This window comes from Ovis aries, chromosome 25 (genome assembly GCF_016772045.2).
Source record: "Ovis aries strain OAR_USU_Benz2616 breed Rambouillet chromosome 25, ARS-UI_Ramb_v3.0, whole genome shotgun sequence".
NCBI lineage: Eukaryota > Metazoa > Chordata > Mammalia > Artiodactyla > Bovidae > Ovis > Ovis aries.
In genome coordinates, this window is record NC_056078.1 from 20,064,547 (window position 1) to 20,089,475 (window position 24,929).

Here is a 24,929-nt window from a genome sequence, read left to right on the forward strand (position 1 = left end):
GTTTCCTCGGTGTGTATGCCCAGAAGTGGGATTGCTGGGTCATAAGGTAGTTCTATTTGCAATTTTTTAAGGAATCTCCACACTGTTCTCCATAGTGGCTGTACTAGTTTGCATTCCCACCAACAGTGTAGGAGGGTTCCCTTTTCTCCACACCCTCTCCAGCATTTATTGCTTGCAGATTTTTGGATCACAGCCATTCTGACTGGTGTGAAGTGGTACCTCATTGTGGTTTTGATTTGCATTTATCTAATAAGGATATCCTCTAGACAGGAAACACGAAAAGGGTGTATAAACCTGAACCCAAAACAATAAAGTAAATGTTAACGGGATCATACTTATCAATAATTACCTTAAACGTAAATGGGTTGAACGCCCCAACCAAAAGACAAAGACTGGCCGAATGGATACAAAAACAAGACCCCTCTATATGCTGCTTACAAGAGACCCACCTCAAAACAAGGGACACATACAGACTGAAAGTGAAGGGCTGGAAAAAGATATACCACGCAAATAGAGACCAAAAGAAAGCAGGAGTGGCAATACTCGTATCCGATAAAATAGACTTTAAAACAAAGGCTGTGAAAACAGACAAAGAAGGCCACTACATAATGATCAAAGGAACAATCCAAGAAGAAGATATAACAATTATAAATATATATGCACCCAATATAGGAGCACCGCAATATGTAAGACAAATGCTCACAAGTATGAAAGGGGAAATCAACAATAACACAATAATAGTGGGAGACTTTAATACCCCACTCACACCTATAGACAGATCAACTAAACAGAAAATTAACAAAGAAACGCAAACTTTAAATGATACATTAGATCAGTTAGACCTAATTGATATCTATAGGACATTTCACCCCAAACAATGAATTTCACCTTTTTTTCAAGTGCTCATGGAACCTTCTCCAGGATAGATCACATCCTGGGCCATAAATCTAAACTTGATAAATTCAAAAAAATCGAAATCATTCCAAGCATCTTTTCTGACCATAATGCATTAAGATTAGATCTCAATTACAGGAGAAAAACTATTAAAAATTCCAACATATGGAGGATGAACAACACACTTCTGAATAACCAACAAATCACAGAAGAAATCAAAAAAGAAATCAAAATATGCATAGAAACTAATGAAAATGAAAACACAACAACCCAAAACCTGTGGGACACTATAAAAGCAGTGCTAAGAGGAAAGTTCATAGCAATACAGGCATACCTCAAGAAACAAGAAAAAAGTCAAATAAATAACCTAACTCTACAACTAAAGTAACTAGAAAAGGAAGAGTTGGAGAACCCCAGAGTGAGTAGAAGGAAAGAAATCTTAAAAATTAGGGCAGAAATAAATGCAAAAGAAACAAAAGAGACCATAGCAAAAATCAACAAAGCCAAAAGCTGGTTCTTTGAAAGGATAAATAAAATTGACAAACCATTAGCCAGACTCATCAAGAAGCAAAGAGAGAAAAATCAAATCAATAAAATTAGAAATGAAAATGGAGAGATCACAACAGACAACACAGAAATACAAAGGATCATAAGAGACTACTATCAGCAGTTGTATGCCAATAAAATGGACAACATGGAAGAAATTGACAAATTCTTAGAAAAGTACAATTTTCCAAAACTGAACCAGGAAGAAATAGAAAATCTTAACAGACCCATCACAAGCACGGAAATTGAAGCTGTAATCAGAAATCTTCCAGCAAACAAAAGCCCAGGTCCAGATGGCTTCACAGCTGAATTCTACCAAAAATTTCGGGAAGAGCTAACACCTATCCTCCTCAAACTCTTCCAGAAAATTGCAGAGGAAGGTAAACTTCCAAACTCATTCTATGAGGCCACCATCACCCTAATACCAAAACCTGACAAAGATGTCACAAAAAAGAAAACTACAGGCCAATATCACTGATGAACATAGATGCAAAAGTCCTCAACAAAATTCTAGCAATCAGAATCCAACAACACATTAAAAAGATCATACACCATGACCAAGTGGGCTTTATCCCAGGGATGCAAGGATTCTTCAATATCCGCAAATCAATCAATGTAATTCACCACATTAACAAATTGAAAAATAAAAACCATATGATTATCTCAATAGATGCAGAGAAGGCCTTTGACAAAATTCAACATCCATTTATGATAAAAACTCTCCAGAAAGCAGGAATAGAAGGAACATACCTCAACATAATAAAGCTATCTATGACAAACCCACAGCGAACATTATCCTCAATGGTGAAAAATTGAAAGCATTTCCTCTAAAGTCAGGAACAAGACAAGGGTGTCCACTTTCACCGCTACTATTCAACATAGTTCTGGAAGTTTTGGCCACAGCAATCAGAGCAGAAAAAGAAATAAAAGGAATCCAAATTGGAAAAGAAGAAGTAAAACTCTCACTGTTTGCAGATGACATGATCCTCTACATGGAAAACCCTAAAGACTCCATCAGAAAATTACTAGAGCTAATCAATGAATATAGTAAAGTTGCAGGATATAAAATCAACACACAGAAATCCCTTGCATTCCTATACACAAATAATGAGAAAGTAGAAAAAGAAATTAAGGAAACAATTCCATTCACCATTGCAACGAAAAGAATAAAATACTTAGGAATATATCTACCTAAAGAAACTAAAGACCTATATATAGAAAACTATAAAACACTGATGAAAGAAATCAAAGAGGACACTAATAGATGGAGAAATATACCATGTTCATGGATTGGAAGAATCAATATAGTGAAAATGAGTATACTACCCAAAGCAATTTACAAATTCAATGCAATCCCTATCAAGCTACCAGCCACATTTTTCACAGAACTAGAACAAATAATTTCAAGATTTGTATGGAAATACAAAAAACCTCAAATAGCCAAAGCAATCTTGAGAAAGAAGAATGGAACTGGAGGAATCAACTTGCCTGACTTCAGGCTCTACTACAAAGCCACAGTCATCAAGACAGTATGGTACTGGCACAAAGACAGACATATAGATCAATGGAACAAAATAGAAAGCCCAGAGATAAATCCACACACCTATGGACACCTTATCTTTGACAAAGGAGGCAAGAATATACAATGGAGTAAGACAATCTCTTTAACAAGTGGTGCTGGGAAAACTGGTCAACCACTTGTAAAAGAATGAAACTAGATCACTTTCTAACACCGCACACAAAAATAAACTCAAAATGGATTAAAGATCTAAATGTAAGATCAGAAACTATAAAACTCCTAGAGGAGAACATAGGCAAAACACTCTCAGACATAAATCACAGCAGGATCCTCTATGATCCACCTCCCAGAATTCTGGAAATAAAAGCAAAAATAAACAAATGGGATCTAATTAAAATTAAAAGCTTCTGCACAACAAAGGAAAATATAAGCAAGGTGAAAAGACAGCCTTCTGAATGGGAGAAAATCATAGCAAATGAAGCAACTGACAAACAACTAATCTCAAAAATATACAAGCAACTTATGCAGCTCAATTCCAGAAAAATAAACGACCCAATCAAAAAATGGGCCAAAGAACTAAATAGACATTTCTCCAAAGAAGACATACGGATGATTATTTTCAATCACAGAAATCATTAAGGTCTAATAGAGAAAGTTCTAGTATTTAAAAAGAAGCAATTTTTTTTCTTTTCATGCAAATATGCTGAGTCCCAAGGAGCAGGACTGTAGGATGTCAGGGCTGGAGCTGTGGCAGTAGAGGAGATCTGTACAGAAATTCCTGGCTGAAACCTCACAGGCTGAAGGCCCCACCAGTCACTCTCATGCTGTAGCCGCATTAGAGGAGGACATGCATGGCTTATCATGGTAAGGAGACTTGAGACAGCTCCCAAGGGGCCTCTTCTTTTCCAGGTAACAGGAAAGAATATTTAAAACTTCTTTTGCTTCCAAAAGGTCACCAGAAATGTGTGTCTGTGTATTGTGTGAGAGAGAGAGCAAGAGAAAGAGTGAAAGAGAGCACCTGAAAGGCTTCAGAGACTAGGAAAGGAATGGAGAAAGTCAAATAGTGAAATAATGAGGGAGACAGATAAGAATGTGTTATTCTAGCACATATTCTGGGAGGGAAAAAAAAGATGTGATCAACAAGAGGTGCTAGGAAGCAGGATTCAGCAACTAATGCTAACAAAAAGAAGAGCCAGGACAATACAGCCTCCTCTCTTGATAGACTGATGATTCACAATCTCTTTGTAACATTTAGAAGGATCAAAAGTAAGTGGAAAAATGCTGGATGACTTAAGAACATCTGAATTAGCTATGATAAATCCAAACAAAGTGAGCAATTAATCGATCACAGTTGTACTGGCAATAGAGGTACTGGAATCCAGGTATAAATAAGTTCAATGATTTGTTACAAGAGAGAAAATTGGTATTTTTTTAATATTGTGAATTATGTAGACTAAAAATTCATATTGACACAATTATTATTATCAAGACTCATTCAGCAAAATGTTCTAGTCTATTCTTTCAGGATCTTCCCAATCCAGTGCTCAAACCTAGGCCTCCCACGTTGCAGGCAGATTCTTTACCCAGCTGAACCACAAGGGAAGCCCAAAAATACTGGAGTGGGTAGTCTATCCCTTCTCCAGGGCATCTTTCCAACCTAGGAATCAAACCGGGGTCTCCTATATTGCAGGCAGATTCTTTACCAACTGAGCTATCAAGGACTTTTCCTTTTCCCATGCAAATATTATATTAATGCTTTGGGTGGAAGTGATTCACAAAAATCAGCTCATATTGTCAAGTAGTTTTCACTTACCTATTATAATAACAATACTAATAATGAACAATAATAACACTTAGTAGTTGCTCTATGTCAGGAATTGCTCTAAGGGCATTAAATATATGCATTCACTGAAGTTTCACAACTACCTAATGAAGTAGGTTCCCTTGTTATTCAGTTTTACCAGATGAAAAGATCCAGGCACAGAGAGTAAGACACACATCAGGAAGTGGCAGAACCAGATCAATACTCAAGTGAGCTCTAAGGTTCATGCTTCTAAACATCGTGTCTCCTTAATCAGTCTCCGAAAACAAGCTTCCAAAGGCTTCACACACTATCTGGCACAAGACCATTAAAAAACTACTCATGGAGTAAATAGATGATGTACAGTGCTGTAATGTTCTAAAATTATTCATGTCTCATCATTAATATTTAAACTAGCAGATCAAAGGTCTTAAAAAATACTATGATGAGCATCTTTACATACAAATCTTTTTTCCCCTTTCTGACCTATAAGAGGATAAGATGGATGGATGGCATCACTGACTCAATGGACATGAGTTTGACAAACTTAGGGACATATGGAGGGACAGGGAAGCCTGGCATGCTGCAGTTCATGGGGCCTCAAAGAGTTGGGAATGACTGAGCAAGAGCAATGTAAGCTAAATGCTTAAGAGGGAATTATTAAGCCTAAGAGTATAAATGCTGTGAATCCTCTTACAAATAACACCAATTTGTCTTCATACCAATCTAACTGCTACCAATAATGTATGGTTTCACCTCATCAGGGTCAAGCATTGGATAACTAAGTTCTTCCCTGTTAATGTAATAGCAAACCATAGCATCTGAATATTGTTAGACAGTGCATTTCTTTGATGACCACTGAAGTTAAATTAGGCAGGTATTTTAATATTTATTGGTCATTTGTATTTGTTTTTGTTTCACTGCTTTTCTAAGTCTAAATCTAACTCTCATTTAACCATTTGTTTTTCCTATACATATTTTTTCCACTTCTGACTTTGTGAAATTTTCTGTTGGCCTAGAAACTATAGTGCTATTACTATTTGTAATAAACCGCTTACAACTGTCCTCCATTCAGGACAAGTGGCAGAGCAAGGGCACCAGATGGTAATTGTAAGAAAATCTGATCTGTAGGAGGAGTGTATAATTTCATGTTTAACCCTTCTTTTCCCAAAATAAACAAATAAATGGGGCATAAAGCTAAATATGTATAATTGAAAGTTAAAAGACATAAAGTACAAATTGAGCAAATAGCTTCAAGGGAAATGTATTTATTCATGACCATTAGTGTTCCAAACCATAAATCTACTTAATTAGATTTAATTATGGTACTGCTCAAGAAAACACAAAGATTATAAAATCTGAGAGTTGCATTTTACATATTGCTAGAAGGAGTGTCTGTTTATGCAAATAATGGACATATCTTCACTCAAAAGGACTAACAGGATGAATTAAAACTATGTGGCTAAAGACACAGAGGACACTTAAATGCCTATCACTAAGTGGAAGAAGCCAATCAAAAAAGCCTACATATTTCATGATCCGAAACATATGACATTCTGGACAGAACAAAACTATGAAGAAAATAAAAGATCAATTGTTACCAGGGGTCAGGGAGGACAGAGGGAGAAACAGGCAGAATACAGAAGATTTTTATAACTACTCTGTATGATGATGGATACATGTCATTATTATATAAGCTTGTCCAAACCCACAGAGGGTATATCAATATCAAGACATAATGTAAAGGAGGGCTTCCCTGGTGGCTCAGAGGTTAAAGCGTCTGCCTGTATTGCGGGGTCTGCCTGGGTTGGGAAGATTCCCTGGAGAAGGAAATGTCAACCCACTCCAGTATTCTTGCCTGCAGAATCCCATGGACAGAGGAGCCTGGTGGGCTACAGTCCATGGGGTCGCAAAGAGTTGGACACAACTGAGCGATTTCACTCTCACAATTCAATGTAAAGGATGATTATAATGTGTCAATGTAGGTTCATCAATTGTAACTAATATACCGGCCAGTGGAGGATATTGATAATAAGGGAGGCTATGCACATGAGGGCTAAGATGGTAAAGAATCTTCCTGCAATGCAGGAGACCTGGCTTCAATCCCTGGGTTGGGAAGATTCCCTGGTGAAGGAAATGGCAACCTGCTCCACTATTCTTGCCTGGAAAACCCCATGGACAGAGGAGCCTAGTCGGCTACAGTCCATGGGGTTGCAAAGAGTCGGACATGACTGAGCAACTGACATATATATGTGGAGGGCTTCCAAGGTGGCACTAATGCTAAAGAACCCATCTACCAATGCAGGAGACATAAGAGATGTGGGTTAGATACATGGATCAGGAAGATCCCCTGGAGGAGACCAAGGCAACCCACTCTAGTATTCTTGCCTGGAGAATCCTATGGACAGAGGAGCCTGGCAGACTACAGGCCATAGAGTTGCAATGAGTTGGACATAACTGAAGCAACTTAGCGTGCATACATGCGTGGAGGCAAGTGGTATAAGGAAAATCTCCATGCTCTCCAGTCGATTTTTCTATGAAGCCTAAACTGCTCTAAAAATAAAGTTTATTATTTAAAAAAGACTGGGGTGGGAGGTGCGAGGGGGGTTCAGGATTGGGAACTCATGTACACCCGTGGCTGTGTCATGTCAATGTATGGCAAAACCAATACAGTATTGTAAAGCAAAATAAAGTTTAAAATAATAATAATAAATAAATAAATAAAGTCTATGTGGCTAATAAGGGGAGTGAAAAATTTAAAAATAACAACAACAATGAAAAACCAGTTCTGAATTCTCCCAATTTCAAAGATCTTAACTACTTTTTTTCTACTGGGACATTTGACTCATCAGGCAAAGTACAGTACAATGATGCAGCACTGAGTAAATACTGAAGACACCCATATTTCTGAAACTTGTTAACTACTATCTTTCTAGTTGATTTTACTGTATTTACTTGCCTATTGCATTATAATGTATCTATTTACAGGTTTTTTCCCCCCTGCAAAGCTGTGAGTTCATTAAAGGCCAGAACTGTGTCTGGTTCATCATCTTATTCCTTGTGTCTGTAACAATACCTGCCACACGAGAGGCATTCAGGAAATGTGTTGAATATAGGAATAAATGGACACTAGGTAAACAAATGGAGAAGGCAATGGCACCCCACTCCAGTACTCTTGCCTGGAAAATCCCATGGACGGAGGAGCCTGGTAGGCTGCAGTCCATGGGGTTGCAAAGAGTTGGACACGACTGAAGCAATGTAGCAGCAGCAGTAGGAAAACAAAATGCCAGTGATAAGAGCTTTCATTTTGGTCATCATTTCTAACTTTAAATAACAGTTCATCAGCTGTATATTTGCACCACATCATCTTTATCCATTCCTCTGCTGACAGACATTTAGGTTGCTTCCATGTCCTGGCTATTGTAAATAGTGTTGCAATGAATATTGGCATTCAGGTATCCAATGGGATATTACTCGGCCAAAAAAAAAAAAAAAGAATGAAATAATATCATTTGCAGCAACTCAGATGGACCTAGAGATCTCATATTGAGTGAAATAAGACAGAGAAGACAAATATCATATGATATCACTTACGTGTGGAATCTAAAAAGGCTACAAATGAACTTACCTACAAAACAGAAATAGAGAAACGGATGTAAAATATAAGCTTATGGTTATGGGGGTTTAGAGGAAGATGAATAATTTTGAAAATGGGATTGATACATACACAGTACTATGTATAAAACAGGTAACTAGACAGCATATTGAAAAGCAGAGACATTACTTTGCCAACAAAGGTCCGTCTAGTCAAGGCTATGGTTTTTCTGGCGGTCATGTGTGGATGTGAGAGTTGGACTGTGAAGAAGGCTGAGTGCCAAAGAATTGATGCTTTTGAACTGTGGTGTTGGAGAAGACTCTTGAGAGTCCCTTGGACTGCAAGGAGATCCAACCAGTCCATTCTGAAGGAGATCAGCCTTAGGATTTCTTTGGAAGGAATGATGCTGAAGCTGAAACTCCAGTACTTTGGCCACCTCATGCGAAGAGTTGACTCATTGGAAAAGACTCTGATGCTGGGAGGGATTGGGGGCAGGAGGAGAAGGGGACGACAGAGGATGAGATGGCTGGATGGCATCACTGACTCGATGGACATGAGTTTGAGTGAACTCCGGGAGTTGGTGATGGACAGGGAGGCCTGGCGTGCTGTAATTCATGAGGTCGCAAAGAGTTGGACTCAACTGAGCGACTGAACTGAACTGAACTGAACTGAATAGGGACCTATTGTATTGCAGAAGGAAGTCTCATACTGTGTAATGGCCTATATGGAAAAAGAATCTAAAATCGAATAGACATATGTATACTTATAACTGATTCACTTTGCTGTATACTTGAAACATAATATTGTAAATCAGCTATATCCCAATTAAAAGAAAACCAGTTCATTCCTTTACTCATCTGTTCTCAAATTAAAGCCTACCCTTGATCATTTCAGTATATATCCCTTGCACTGATGATATCCCACATAGTTTCTTTAAGCTGTCAGAGTTAACTGACCATGCTCCATGAAAGAGGAGATCTTTGGGGATCAAGAAGCTAGCATTGAATAAAATATCAGATGCAGGTACACAGAGTCACCATAAGACGCTCAATCTCCAGCCACCACCACTTGTTACTATTATGAGGAATAGGCAAGAGGCCTTGTCTGTGTGCGCTAAGGTGATGGGACATCTGGAAAATATCGACTAGTTTTCTTCTTAGCAAACTGGATTCTCTAAACAGTCACCTTGAGAAAGGTACAAGCAAATTCCCTCAAACTTGTTGACAATTCCAGTCTGCTCCACAGTGTACATACCTAGCTATACCCCCAAAGATGTACCTAGTTCATCAGACCTCCCATTGCTCTATCATGGCTGCTCATCCTTGTGTTCAGATAGTCACTGAACACTTGAAATTCCAGCCCTGTGGTAACCACAGGTTAATGTCATTTCTAAGTGTGCAAAGTGACGCTGCAGAACCAAGAGACAAGGGTAATTGGCCAAGGGTCCCCAAGCTTTTGCACCTTATAGCACATGTAGAAAAAGCAGCTATCATCCAGAGGCATGTCAGGCTGCTCCAATTGGCTCTCCTGACCCTGGCGAGCTGTTCTTAGGCCCCAGGAACTGGGCACACCTGTGTAACTCTGTAGTGGGCAGAAGCAACTTCATAGCACAAACTTTAGACAAACTTAGTCAAATTCAGTGATGCCTGAGTTTGGAATAAAACACAGTCACATTTTTTTTCTTTTTAATTTTTCTCCCTTTCCTCTACTTCACCCTCAGGCTTAAGGCTGATACTCAGGAGGCTTAATTGCTGCTAGATATCAGTGAGGATATAAGAATAAATAAAATTTAAAGCAAGAGGCTTAATTCTCCCTACTAAAAATAAGGTAGGAGATATTCCTCTCCCTTAGAACATTTTAACTTTCAAACTTGTAGTTATATTTTTAAAAAATATCTTACAAATTTACAAACCCAGAATGTCTTTTTCAAGTGGCTGGGAGCCTTTCTTTTGAAATATAACCATCAAATCAGATTGTCCCATATCTCCTCATCTCTGTGGGAGGGAAGAGGTCAAATTTTCACAGATACCTGGCTCCAAAATGCAAAACCTTCTGTCATAGAGATATTAAAAATGCAAATTTTCATTTTGCAAAGCTAAATAACTAACACAGATGATGACCCCCAGTTAAGTTCAATTGCTCAGTCATGTCCGACTCTTGGCATCCCCATGAATCACAGCATGCCAGGCCTCCCTGTCCATCACCAACTCCTGGAGTCCACCCAAACCCATATCCACTGAGTCGGTGATGCCATCCAACCATCTCATCCTCTGTTGCCCATCCCTTCTCTTCTTGCCCTTAATCTTTCTCAGCATCAGGGTCTTTCCCAATGAGTCAGCTCTTTGCACCAGGTGGCCAAAGTATTGGAGTTTCAGCTTTAGCATCAATCCTTCCAATGAACACCCAGGACTGATCTCCTTTAGAATAGACTGGTTGGATCTCCTTGCAGTCCAAGGGACTCTCAAGAGTCTTCTCCAACACCACAGTTCAAAAATATCAATTCTTTGGCTTTAGCTTTCTTTATAGTCCAACTCTCACATCCGTACATGACCACTGGAAAAACCATAGCCTTGACTAGATGGATCTTTGTTGGCAAAGTAATGTCTCTGCTTTTCAATATGCTGTCTAGGTTGCTCATAACTTTCCCTCCAAGGAGTAAGTGTCTTTTAATTTTGGGGCTGCAATCACCATCTGCAGTGATTTTGGAGTCCAAAAAATAAAGTCTGACACTGTTTCTCATCCATTTGCTACGACGTGATGGGACCAGATGCCAAGATCTTAGTTTTCTGAATGTTGAGATTTAAGCCAACGTTTTCACTCTTCTTTCACGTTCTTCAAAAGGCTCTCTAGTTCTTCTTCACTTTCTGCCATAAGGGTGGTGTCATCTGCATATCTGAGGTTATTGATATTTCTCCCAGCAATCTTGATTACACCTTATGCTTCCTTCAGCCCAGCATTTCTCATGATGTACTCTGTATATAAGTTAAATAAGCAGGGTGACAATATACAGCCTTGACATACTCCTTTTTCTATTTGGAACCAGTCTGTTGTTCCATGTCCAGTTCTAACTGTTGCTTGCTGACCTGCATACAAGTTTCTCAAGAGATGTGAAAAGAAGGGAAGCAAAAAGCAAAGGAGAAACAGAAAGATATGCCCATTTGAATGCAGAGTTTCAAAGAATAGCAAGGAGAGATAAGGAAGCCTTCGTCAGTGATCAATGCAAAGAAATAGAGGAAAACAATAGAATGGGCAAAACTAGAGATCTCTTCAAGAAAATTAGAGATATCAAGGAACATTTCATGCAAAGATGGGCTCAATAAAGGACAGAAATGGTATGGACCTAACAGAAGCAGAAGATATTAAGAAGAGGTGGCAAGAATACACAGAACTGTACAAAAATGATCTTCACGACCAAAATAATTCAACGGGGTGATCACTCACTTAGAGCCAGACATCCTGGAATAAGAACTCAAGCAGGCCTTAGGAAGCATCACTATGAACAAAATTAGTGGAGGTGATGGAATTCCAGTTAAGCTATATCAAATCCTGAAAGATGATGCTGTGAAAGTGCTGTAGTCAATATGCCAGCCAATTTGGAAAACTCAGCAGTGGCCACAAGCCTGGAAGAGGTCAGTTTTCATTCCAATCCCAAAGAAAGGCAATGCCAAAGAATGCTCAGCTGCTAAGTCACTTCAGTCGTGTCCGACTCTGTGAGACCCCATAGACAGAAGCCCACCAGGCTCTGCCATCTCTGGGATTCTCCAGGCAAGAGCACTCGAGTGGGTTGCCATTTTCTTCTCCAATGCATGAAAGTGAAAAGTGAAAGTGGAGTGGCTCAGTCGTGTCTGACCCTCAGCAACCCCATGGACTGCAGCCTTCCAGGCTCCTCTGTCCATGGGACTTTCCAGGCAAGAGTACTGGAATGGGGTGCCATTGCCTTCTCCATGAATGCTCAAACTACCGCACAGGTGCACTCATCTCACACACTAGTAAAGTAATGCTTAAAATTCTCCAAGCCAGGCTTCAGCAATACGTGAACCGTGAACTTCCAGATGTTCAAGCTGAGTTTTAGAAAAGGTAGAGGAACCAGAGATCACATTGCCAACATCCACTGGATCGTCGAAAAAGCAAGAGAGTTCCAGAAAAACATCTATTTCTGCTTTATTGACTATGCTAAAGCCTTTCACTGTGTGGGTCACAATAAACTGTGGATGACTCCCAAATACCAGGTAAATTTAAGATGAACAATGTATGACTTAAAAAAAAAAGCACCGAAGAATTGACACTCTTGAACTGTGGTATTGGAGAAGATTCTTGAGAGTCCCTTGGACTGCAAGGAGATCCAACCAGTCCATTCTGGAGATCAGCCCTGGAATTTCTTTGAAAGGAATGATGCTAAAGCTGAAACTCCAGTACTTTGGCCACCTCATGTAAAGAGTAGATTCATTGGAAAAGACTCTGATGCTGTCAGGGATTGGGGGCAGGAGGAGAAGGGGACGACCCAGGATGAGATGGCTGGATGGCATCACTGACTCGATGGACATGAGTTTCAGTGAACTCCGGGAGTTGGTGATGGACAGGGAGGCCTGGCGTGCTGTGATTCATGGGGTGGCAAAGAGCCGGACACGACTGTATGACTGAGCTGAACTGATGTATGACTAATGGGATTTCCCAGGTAGTACTAGTGGTAAAGAACCTGCCTCACAGTGCAGGAGACATAAGAGACGTGGGTTCAATCCCTGGCTTGGGAATATTCCCTGGAGGAGGGCATGGCAATCCATTCCAGTATTCTTGTCTGGAAAATTCCATGGATGGAAGAGCCTGGTGGGCTACATCCATGAGGTTGCAGAGAATCGGACATGACTGAGCAACTTCACTTCACTATATCTGCTTGTCTATAGAAAAGAATGAAATTTCTGTCTTTGCAGTGTCTAAGCAGACTGCCTATGATGTGCATCAAATTCTGTGTTCAATGCTTATTCAAAAATAGAAGCGTTTTCCTTCTCTACCACTTTTGTGTAGAGGTTTACTTGATAGGGAGGTTTAACTTTTGATTCTATTTCTATAACAGGGAGATTTCATTTTCTGTAACAAGAAAAGTCTTTCATCTTTGTCTTGGTTCCAGCTAATCTCTCCATTTAGATGATAGTTTTCTCCCATCTGACACTGAAGCATGTCTCACTCCAGGCTGGCCATCTGCTGGGATGTATCCTGTCTTCAGTGGGACTGATTCAGCTGTCTTTGTTCTGTTGCGAGAGCTCTGTCTATCCCACCACTGTCCATATGAGCTCAAGGAGCCACAGACCTTGGGATGTCTCCTACCACACTCTGGGAAACTTGTAGGCAGTCTCCAACCTCCTCATACCTAGAAACACCCCATTGATATTTATTTTCTCTATTTTACCCTGACAACTGGGAGAACTCTTCTGCAAGGCTTACTTTTTCCTAAACCTTATCTGCCTCAAAGATCTCGAAATTCTCACATGACTGACTGTCAAGGTCTGACTCAGGCTGGAATGAGGAGGCTGGTACAGAGTTTCCATATCATCTAACACTTTAAAACTTCTTTTCTCCTCCCCAGCACTAGGGAATTTTTATCTTTTGTGGAGGAAGGGATAGCTGAAAGACTGTTCTGCCTAATAGTACCTTCTTTGAAATATTTTTCTAACTTACACAATTGTGTTTTTTAAACTTTAAAGAACTTTGACATATTTGTTCTCTATTTCCATGGCATATAGTTTTACTGTCGTTAAAGTAGTTATAAATGAAGCCTGTAGGTGGGATTAAATATAACAAGGTATCATCTACTATTTACATGATTGAGGTAACCTAAATCTATAAAATTCTCTTAAATGGGAGACTTCCCTGGCAGTCCAGTGGCTAAGACTCTTCATTCAAAATACAAGAGGCCTGAGTTTAAATCTTGGTCTGGGAACTAGATCCCATGTGCCAAAACTGAAAGATCCCATCTGCTGCAACTAAGACTCAGCACAGCCAAATAAATAATAAACACTAAAACAAGTTTAAATCTATATATATATATGTATATATATAATGAATATTAGGTTGTATGTGTAAACAATCTGAGTTTCTTCATATAACACTTGCGCAGTGAATATTTATGGCTATAGTTGTAGATATCTTCTTTTTACTTTCTACAAAAAAAGAAAACAAACTGGGTGGGTTTCACATGGTTGGAGTTTTTAAATATATCAAGGCATGGCTTAGTAGATGCAAGGATACTACATGGCCATTTGAAGACCTAAATACATCAACTGAAGACCCATTGTGAGGTGTAAAGAACCAAAATCAATAAGATAAAGAGATCTCCTAGCCTGTGGAGTAAATAATATGATGAAAAACCTGCAAGCTAATGAAAATCAATACATGTTCATCTCTGTGTAGAAAAATCCAATATATTCAGAGTTCTTTTAACTTACCAGCTAACAAAATGTATTGCAACATGTATAGGAATAGAGGTGAGATGTGCTAAGAAACATGACTGTAAGGAACTCAGGAAGTTCCCAAATGCTTAATCACAGAACTTGACTTCAGCTGGTCATGGCATGTGGGAGTATGTTCTCATATGTGAAAAGTGACCTCACTGTTTGAGTGGGGGCATGTACCAAATCATATTTAGTTCAGTTCAGTTGCTCAGTTGTGTCCAACTCTTTGCGACCCCATGAATTGCAGCATGCCAGGCCTCCCTGTCCTTCACCAACTTCCAGAGTTCATTCAGACTCATGTGCATTGAGTTGGTGATGCCATCCAGCCATCTCATCCTCTCTCATCCCCTTCTCCTCCTGCCCCAATCCCTCCCAGCATCAGAGTCTTTTCCAAAGAGTCAACTCTTCACATGAGGTGGCCAAAGTATTGGAGTTTCAGCTTTAGCATCAGTCCTTCCAAAGAACACCCAGGGTTGATCTCCTTCAGAATGGATTCGTTGGATCTCCTTGCAGTCCAAGGGACTCTCAAGAGCGCTCAGCCTTCTTCACAGTCCGACTCTTACATCCATACACGACCACAGGAAAAACCATAGCCTTGACTAGACAGACCTTAGTTGGTAAAGTAATGTCTTTGCTTTTGAATATGCTATCTAAGTTGGTCATAACTTTTCTTCCAAGGAGTAAGCATCTTTTAATTTCATGGCTGCAACCACCATCTGCAGTGATTTTGGAGCCCCCCAAAATAAAGTCTGACACTGTTTCCACTGTTTCCCCATCCATTTCCCATGAAGCGATGGGACCAGATGCCATGATCTTCGTTTTCTGAATGTCGTGAATGTTGTTTCTGAATGCTAGGCCAACTTTTTCACTCTCCACTTTCACTTTCATCAAGAGGCTTTTTAGTCCTCTTCACTTTTTGCCATAAGGGTGGTGTCATCTGCATATCTGAGGTTATTGATATTTCTATCAGCAATCTTGATTCCAGCTTGTGTTTCTTCCAGTCCAGTGTTTCTCATGATGTACTCTGCATGGAAGTTAAATAAGCAGGGTGACAATATACAGCCTTGACATATTCCTTTTCCTATTTGGAAACAGTCTGTTGTTCCATGTCCAGTTCTAACTGCTGCTTCCTGACCTGCATACAGATTTCTCAAGAGGCAGGTCAGGTTTTCTGGTATTCGCATCTCTTTCAGAATTTTCCACAGTTTATTGTGATCCACACAGTCAAAGGCTTTGGCATAGTCAATAAAGCAGAAATAGATGTTTTTCTGGAACTCTCTTACTTTTTCCATGATCCAGTGGATGTTGGCAATTTGATCTCTGCCTTTTCTAAACCAGATTGAACATCTGGAAGTTCACAGTTCATGTATTGCTGAAGCCAGGCTTGGAGAATTTTGAGCATTACTTTACTAGCATCTGAGATGAGTGCAATTCTGCAGTATTTTGAGCATTCTTTGGCATTGCCTTTCTTTGGGATTGGAATGAAAACTGACCTTTTCCAGTCCTGTGGCCACTGCTGAGTTTTCCAAATTTGCTGGCATATTGAGTACAGCACTTTCACAGCATCATCTTTCAGGATTTGAAATAGCTCACCTGGAATTCCATCACCTCCACTAGCTTTGTTCATAGCGATGCTTTCCAAGGCCCACTTGACTTCACATTCCAGGATGTCTGGCTCTAGATGAGTGATCACACCATCATGATTATCTGGGTCATGAAGATCTTTTTTGTACAGTTCTTCTGTGTATTCTTGCCACCTCTTCTTAATATCTTCTGCTTCTGTTAGGTCCAGACCATTTCTGTCCTTACCGAGCCCATCTTTGCATGAAATGTTCCACGTCCTAAACTTATACCTGCCTTTGGTTGGTCTGTAATAACCTTCCTAGACTCTGGGAATTCATTAAAATCATTTAAAAAACTAAATGGAAAGATACTGCTTATGAAAACTAAGACAAAGAAATCAGACAATTTTATACAATGGGGTATAAAAGAGAATTTGCATGAGAATTTTGCAAAGATGAATCAGATAGAGAAAAGTTAGAGAACAAAGTGCCTGAGTGCTCAGTCATGTCTGACTTTTTGTGACCCCATGGACTGTATGTAGCCTGCCAGGCTCCTCTGACTATGGAAATTTCCAGGCAAGAACACTAGAGTGGTTACCACTTTCTTTTCCAGAGGTCTTCCTGATCCAGGGATCCAAGTCACACTGGCAGGTGAATTCTTCACCATTGAGCCACCTGGGAAGCCCAGACAGTAAGGTATCTCTAGTTATATTTGGCTTAGCCCAAGACAGAGAGATGTATTATGGAATATGCAGTATTAGTTGGATTCTTTAAAAATAATTAACACAAATGTTCACTTTGTATTCTACTAGCAGTTTCTCTGAAAATAGGCTGACTCGTTTCCAGGGAGCAAGGACTTATCAAGTAACAGATATGATTTTTTTCCTTTTAAAATTTTTTATTTAATAAATACATATGGAGAATCTGTTGCAAGATACCAAAGATGGAGTAACTTTTTAAATAAGTTATGGTACTATTTCTAAGGCATTTCTAACCTACAAAAGCAATGCATACATGTGCTTTTTCATCAGAAAATAAATAACTGAAAAGGAAAGAATACATATACCTGGAGTCTCTCAGCTAAACAGGAAACGTGTTGCCTAACATTCTTTTCCTTGTCTGATTCTGGGTGAGGGCAGAACACAAGCAAATACCTGTGAGCTTGGGACAGAGGAAGTGAAGCAGCAATTCTGAAGGTGAGTGTAGGGCTGGTGCCACCTCTCACATCCACACCAGGGACTAGTTTCACCTTCTTAGAGCAGGCTGGCTCCTAATGCCTTGGCTTCTCACTAGACCTCCTGCTCCTAGTGCCCCAAGTCCTGGGCCAGGTGAGTGAATTGCTCCACAGTGAAGGGTGCCAGCTCCTTCAATAGGTCAACCGCAACTCCAAGTGAAAGACTGATGGGGATTCTTATTTGATTTTTGTGGATTCCAGTTTGTTCATGCTTGAACACCCTCCCCCCACCAACTGGCATTTGGGAAATAAGGGGGGCAATGCAAAAGTGGACCATGGAAATTGGCAGGTTATCACTAAAATGCATTGATACCCTAAAGAAAGATAATTAAAGCTAAAAACTGAAATCATGAAGGCTAGAGGGCCTATTGTGTAGCTTATAAGAAGTCTCTCATCTTTTTCTGGATTTCCTTCCCATTTAGGTCACCACAGGGCCCTGATTAGAGCTCCCTGAACTATGGTATAGCTGACTCACTTTCCTATATAGTAGAAACAAACACAACACTGTAAAGCAACTATATTCCAATAAAAATTAAAACAAAAAGAGGCCCCCATCCCCTACCGTGGAAGAGCACAGAAAGCTAAAGACAAAATGAGGATTTAGTATTCAGAATAACAGACTCTTAAAAAACAACAGAATCCTAAACTGAGGCAGGTTTGCTGTCCGAGGCCTGGTCTGAGAAATTTGGGATCTTGGCACGTGGGATGGGTACACATCTTGATACTCATCTGGGTGGCTGCCTCTGAGTATTTTGACTCCTCCAGTTCCTCAGGGCTTCCAAGGTGGCGCTAATGGTAAAGAACTTGCCTGCCAATTCAGCAGACATGAGACTGAGTTCAGAAGATTCCCTGAAGGAGGGCATGGAGAATCCCATGGACAGGAGAGCCTGGCTAGCTACAGTTCATAGGGTCACAGAGTCGGACACACCTGAAGTAACTTACACGGGTGCATGCACCAGCCCCTTTAAACCTTCAGATTCTGCAGAAGTTGCCTATATTTTCTATATAAGGAGTTTTAATTACATTTTAGATAATATTTAGTGATGAAATCAGAGCTTTTAAATTTTACAAAAATGAAGAAGGTAAAATTATATATTATTGTAATGTTAATTTGCCTTTGCCTTTACCATATTAGCAGTGAATTGCATCTTCATAGCCATTTATCTATATTCTATTTGGTTGCTTTTCATATTGAAATAGGGCTTCCCTGGTGGCTCAGATGGTAAAGCATCTGCCTGCAATATGGGAGACCCAGGTTCGATCCCTGGGTTGGGAAGATCCCCTGGAGAAGGAAATGGCAACCCACTCCAGTACCCTAGCCTGGAAAATCCCATGGACAACAGGAGCCTGGTAGGCTACAGTTCATAGGGTCGCAAAGAGTTGGACACGACTGAGTGACTTCACTTCACTATGGGGGTTTTAATGCTCTGGGTACTAATTATTTGTAGGTTAAACCTTGCAAATATCTTCTTTTAGAGTGTGGCTAGTCTCTTCACTTTTTAGTGGTCTCAGTTGAGGAAAAAATTTTTTAACTGTAATTGAATTTATTAATGTTACTGTTTTTGATTGGTTGGTTTTGAGTGATTTTGGAAACCTCTGCCTAATTCAAGACCGTAAAGACTAGCTCTTATACTTTCTTCCAAGGGTTTTAAATTTTGTTTTTTTATACTTACGTCTTTAATCTACTTGAAATTTATCTGTGTGGTGTGAAGTAGGGGACTTTTTTTTCTCATGTAGATAACTGACTGTCTCAGTATAATTCGTTATATAGTTTATTCTTCCCTCTGACCTAAAATTCAACCTCTTTTATGTATATAATTTTTATATATGTCTGGGTCTCTTTAAGTGATGTCTATTTGGAACCATTAATCATTTGCCAGTTGAGACTATGAGACATTCCAGTATCTTAATTACTACAAATTTGGTACTTGATAAGTCAAGTCCTCTTATTCCTTTTCAAAATTGTCTTGACTATTCTCAGTCTTTCATCCTTTCACAGAAATTTTAGAATCAACTCAGCATTGACTTCCTTTAAAAACTATGATTTTTTTTCTTTTCTCAAATTCTCTTATTTGATTACTTTTCCAACAGTACAAGCCAATATCAGATTTTCCACTTTGTACTCCCCCCTCCAATTCCTGAGTCTCCCTTAAGTTGGTTGTAAGTCTTTTTTTTTCCTTTTTTTTTCCACTCTATAGATCAAGCTGAAGTGACTAGAAAAACAGCAAAATAGAAAGGCTAAAATTATCTAGTGAATTAGCAGCAAGTAGTTTGTCAAAACAAGATCTATAAACTGAAGATATCAAAAGAGCTTTGGGCTTTCAGAACCGCTTTGGGCATAAGATAGAGGCAATTCACTGCCACAGAGTTAGAGTAACTGATCTCATCAGTGCAATGCCGTGCGAGGTTTCCTAGCCCCAATAACATCGTGCAACTTCCCAAAGGACCCATGGGTGGCCAGTTGGTTTCTCTAAGATGGGAACCCAATGCTCTCTGCATCTGGGACACTTTTATCCACCTGGGAAATCTTTAGTTTTGCCTCATATTCTGCCAGAGGAGAAAGCTTTCCTCAAACCTTCTGATCTTAAGACCCAGACTTTCCCCATACCCACAAACAGAATGAGATAGAGAGAATAAAATTATTCTTATGTCCTCTCTTTTTGAGAGCTCATAGGTGTCCACCTTCAAAAATTCCAAACCTAGAGTTGATTATAAATGTTGCGTCATGTCAGCAAAGAGTTAAACATAAGTCAATAATCTTGCCAATCCTTCACTTTTCACTTATTTTCCAGCTCTAGCATCATAAGGATTTTCCATAAGTTCTGGTACAGTTTCTATCTAGGTATTTATGGAATTGGCGAAAAAGTTTGTTATGGGGAGTTTTCCATAAGATATTAGGGAAATGAACAAACTTACTGGCCAAACCAATATTTCATTGATTTGGTGTTAACTTTATTTTTTAACTTAAAAAAAAAAGTCTATATAGGGCATATGTGTAAAGAGTAGCACAGTGTATACTGTGTAAACTGTATACCGTGTATACTGTATATTGCTTTTTTTAACCATTAACACTGATCATGTTTATATTTCATAGATATCTGGAAAAGAGAAATGAACAGACATATACTTTTGTTGATGCTACTGAACTTTCCAAAAGTAAGGTTTAGCCATAATGATATTTAATTCCTCAAAACTTGAATGTGTAGCTCCTACGAATTAGGGCATCATCCTAAATAACTATAATATCTATATCAATCTAGAAAGTGCATTTTTTACAAGATAATATCTTATAGCTGTTGTTTGAATTTACCAATTATGCCATACAGGCTATTACAACTATTTTAATTTTGATTCAGGATCCAGTTTTGATAGCTTATATTCAAATTTATTCACCTTCCCCTCTCTTGTATTTGGCTCTGGCCACACGACTCTCTACAACCAGTGAACTGTTAGAAGACTGGAAGTAATCAGAGCCTTGACAAGTGCTGGCCTTGTCAGCACGTTAATGCTTGTATGGCCTTGTATGCTCCTATCATTGTCATGAAAAGAGCTACTCTGGCAAGGAACTGGCTTCCCTGGTGGCTCAGACAGTAAAGAATTTGCCTGCAATGCAAGAGACCCAGGTTCAATCCCTGAGTCAAGAAGATACCCCTGGAGGAAGAAATGGAAACCCACTCCAGTTTTTTTTGCCTAGAGAATCCTGTGGACAGAGGAGCCTGGTGCACTATAGTCCATTGGGTTGCAAAGAGTCAGTATCTTCAATTAGCATCTGAAATAAGCACAAATGGAGCAGAGCTGCCCAGTTAGCTGAGCTGGAAATGGACGAGTGAAAAATATCCAGAAACCCATGAGTAAAATCCATGCGCTTCATTGGATGTCACTGAGATTTTATACTTGGCTGCTGTTGTTCATTTGCTCAGTCCTGTCCAACCCTTGCAACTCCATGGACTGCAGCACGCCAGGCTTCCCTATCCTTCACTATCTCTCAGAGTTTGCTCAAACTCATGTCCATTGAGTCCAGGTGATGTCATCCAACCATACTGTCCTCTGTCTTGTCTCCTCTGCTTTCAATCTTTTCCAGCATCAGGGTCTTTTCCAAGGAGTTGGATCTTCACACAGGTGGCCAAAGTTTTTGAGTTTCAGCTTCAGCATCAGTCCTTCCAATGAATATTCAAGGTTGATTCCCTTTAGGATTGACTGGTCTGATCTCCTTGCGGTCCAAGGGACTCTCAAGAGTCTTCTCCAACAACACAGTTCAAAGCATCAAATCTTAGGCACTCAGTTTTCTTTATAGTCCAGCTCATATCCATACATGACTACTGGAAAAACCATAGCTATGACTAGATGGACCTTTGTCAGCAAAGTAATGTCTTTGCTTTTTAATATGCTATAATCTAGGTTTGTCATAGCTTTTCTTCCAAGGAGCAATCATCTTTTAATTTCATGGCTACAGTCATTGTCTGCAGTGATTTTGGAGCCCAAGAAAATGGTCTGTCACAGGTTGTTAAGCCAGAAAAGGGATACATCAATAAAAGATCCATATGCACGTGTGTGTATGTGATGTGTGTTTATGTACCATGTCTTTTTGTTGTCCTTTAATCTGGAATAGTTCTCCTTGTCTCCCTACCTCCACACACACACTCCCCCCCACTTTCAAAAAATTATAGTCACATATTTTTTTTGAGAGTTATCGTGTAGAATAGTCCACAATCTGGAAATGTGTGATAGTTTCTACATAAGTAGAATCTACATAAGTAGAATCTACATAAGTAGATTCAAGTTCAGTGTTTGGGCAAGAATATTGCATTAGTGAGGGCTTCCCAGGTGGCTTAGTGGTAAAAATTCCACCTGCCAAGCAGGAGACATCGGTCTAATCCCTGGGTTGGGAAGATCCCCTCAAGAAGGAAATGGCAACCCACTGCAGTAACCTTGCCTCGGAAATCCCATGGACACAGGAACATGGTGGGCTATAGTCCATGGGGTAGTACAACAGTCAGATATGACTTAATGATTAAACAACAGCAACTGCATTAGTGAGGTGAATTTCCATGGCACTGCATGTTATCACATAGTAAGCCAGCTTATATCAGTTTGTTCAACTTGTAGTAATGCTGAGTTTTGACACTTGAGTTAGGAAATGTTTCACATTTTTGATACTTGTTACACATTAACTCTTTGTATTTATATATCAGTTAATAGGCCTTGAATGTATATAAATAATTGTATTGAAAATAATCCTATTTTTTATTTTTAATTTTAAAATCTTTAATTTTACAAAGTTTTGACACTTTAAAACAATTTTTCCATTTGGGGCCTTTTCCTAATACATAATGGTGATAAATTGCATGGTTATTTTTCCCAAGAACTTTTTACACAGTGTCTTAAACAATCATTAATGGGCCTTGCCTAAACTGATGTTTGCATTTATTGGTAATTTTAAAAATCTATAATTATTTCTATAATTCTTGACTGAAATTCTTCTGTAAAGAATGCTCCCACCATTTATATTCTATTATTTTAAAAATGGACTCATGGATTAATCTATGTCAACTGGCTATTACCCATTTATATCTTTATTTGGGGGAGGAGCTGCTCATAATGGTCCAAATTTGACCTGCTGAAATTTTGTCAAAATTCAGTATCTTCTTACCAATTTCCTGTAGGTGAACATGGACAATGTGTCTAAATTCACCTATTAAAAACAACACTGCAACAGCTGCAAGTATAGCACACTCATAGAAGCAGCATTGCAAAGCATAATGATAAATAAAAATGTAGTTTTGCTAGATATTTCCCAGTTGTTCTCGTTAGGGGTCGAGTCAATCAAAGTTAAATGAGGATACAGAAACTCCACAGTAATTTGAACATGGAAAGTTTAATATATAGAATTATTAACTAACAATAGATGACTGGCTACTAAGGTGTAAAGAAAGCTCGAAAGAACACAGACATGTAAAATACAGGGATAATTACTATCCTGAAGCTGAAGAAAAATACCAGAAGAAGAAAAATTTTGAGATAATTCCCACCTCCATGAAAAAGCTAAGATTTAGATCTCACTGGAGCGGAAATGGTTACCTCCCTGAATAGCAAAGAAGTTTGCTGAGGGGTTTCATGCCAAAGTTGGCAAACAGGAAATCACCCACTGGGGTGCAGATGAAACTTGATTGGAAGCTGCCTATGGAGGTGGGCAAGGGACAGGCACTAGCTAGGGGGCTGAAAGGGATATTTGCTAGGAGGATAATAAGAATTATCTCACTGGAGAGATGTTAAAGTTTCTGGGAAACCAGCTCGGTTACCTGTGGAACTCACCTGAAACCTGCCTGTGGGGATGCAACTGAATCTTGCAACTCACAGGAGGTGGGCTCTACTGAGTATCCCACATTCCAGCCAAGCAGAAGCAAGAAGAAAGGAAAGCATAATGGAAACACACAGAGAGCCTCTTCCTCCCGCAGTGTTCTTCCAGTGCCCTTTGCTTGCCAAGCTTAATATGATGCCAGTGGGCAAAGGAGAAATGTTTTCCATCACCAGTATCAGAAGTAGGGAAATGAAGAGAGATTTGGAGATGGGAGGAAAATATTGCTAACTGGCAAAGGGGTTGAAATATTACACTCCACCAGCCTCTTGCATAATGCATAAAAGTGCCTTTTTCCTCAAAGTTCTACAAACCAGAGACAAAGCTTCTGGATTTTTGTTAATATTATTGGTGAGAAATGCTACTATAATATATTCTTCAATTGTCATATACCTTATGAGTAAATTTGAGCATCGTTTATATATTTAAGAAACATTTTATATCTTTTTCTATGAAATGTCTGTTCAGATCTTTTGTCTATTTTTCCATCAAGTTTTCATTTGTGTTTTCTCTTTTTTACAATGATTTTAAAAGCCCTGTTTATAATTAGAGAGATTGCCTTCAGTGTGTGATGTTATAAATATTTTCTCCAAGTCTGTCATTTGCATTTTTATATTATTTGTCATGTTCATTTTTTATGGTTTTTGGTGTCATTTATTCAACTTATTAATCTTTCTTTACTTGAATCTTGATTTTGAGTCATTGATAAGAAAGCTTTCCTTATACCTAGAAATTAATCCATGCTTTTATCTAGTACTTGGGCAGTTTCATTTTTTCTTTTCTTTTTTTTTTTTTTTTAAGCCATGCCATGTGGCATGTGGGATCTTAGCTCCTTGACCAGGGATAGAACCTGTGCCTCTGCAATGAAGTAGGGCATTCTTAACCGCTGGACCACCAGGGAAGTCTCTCATTTTTAAAAATTGAGATATAATTGACATATAACATTATATTAGTTTCAGATTATACTAAAATGATTT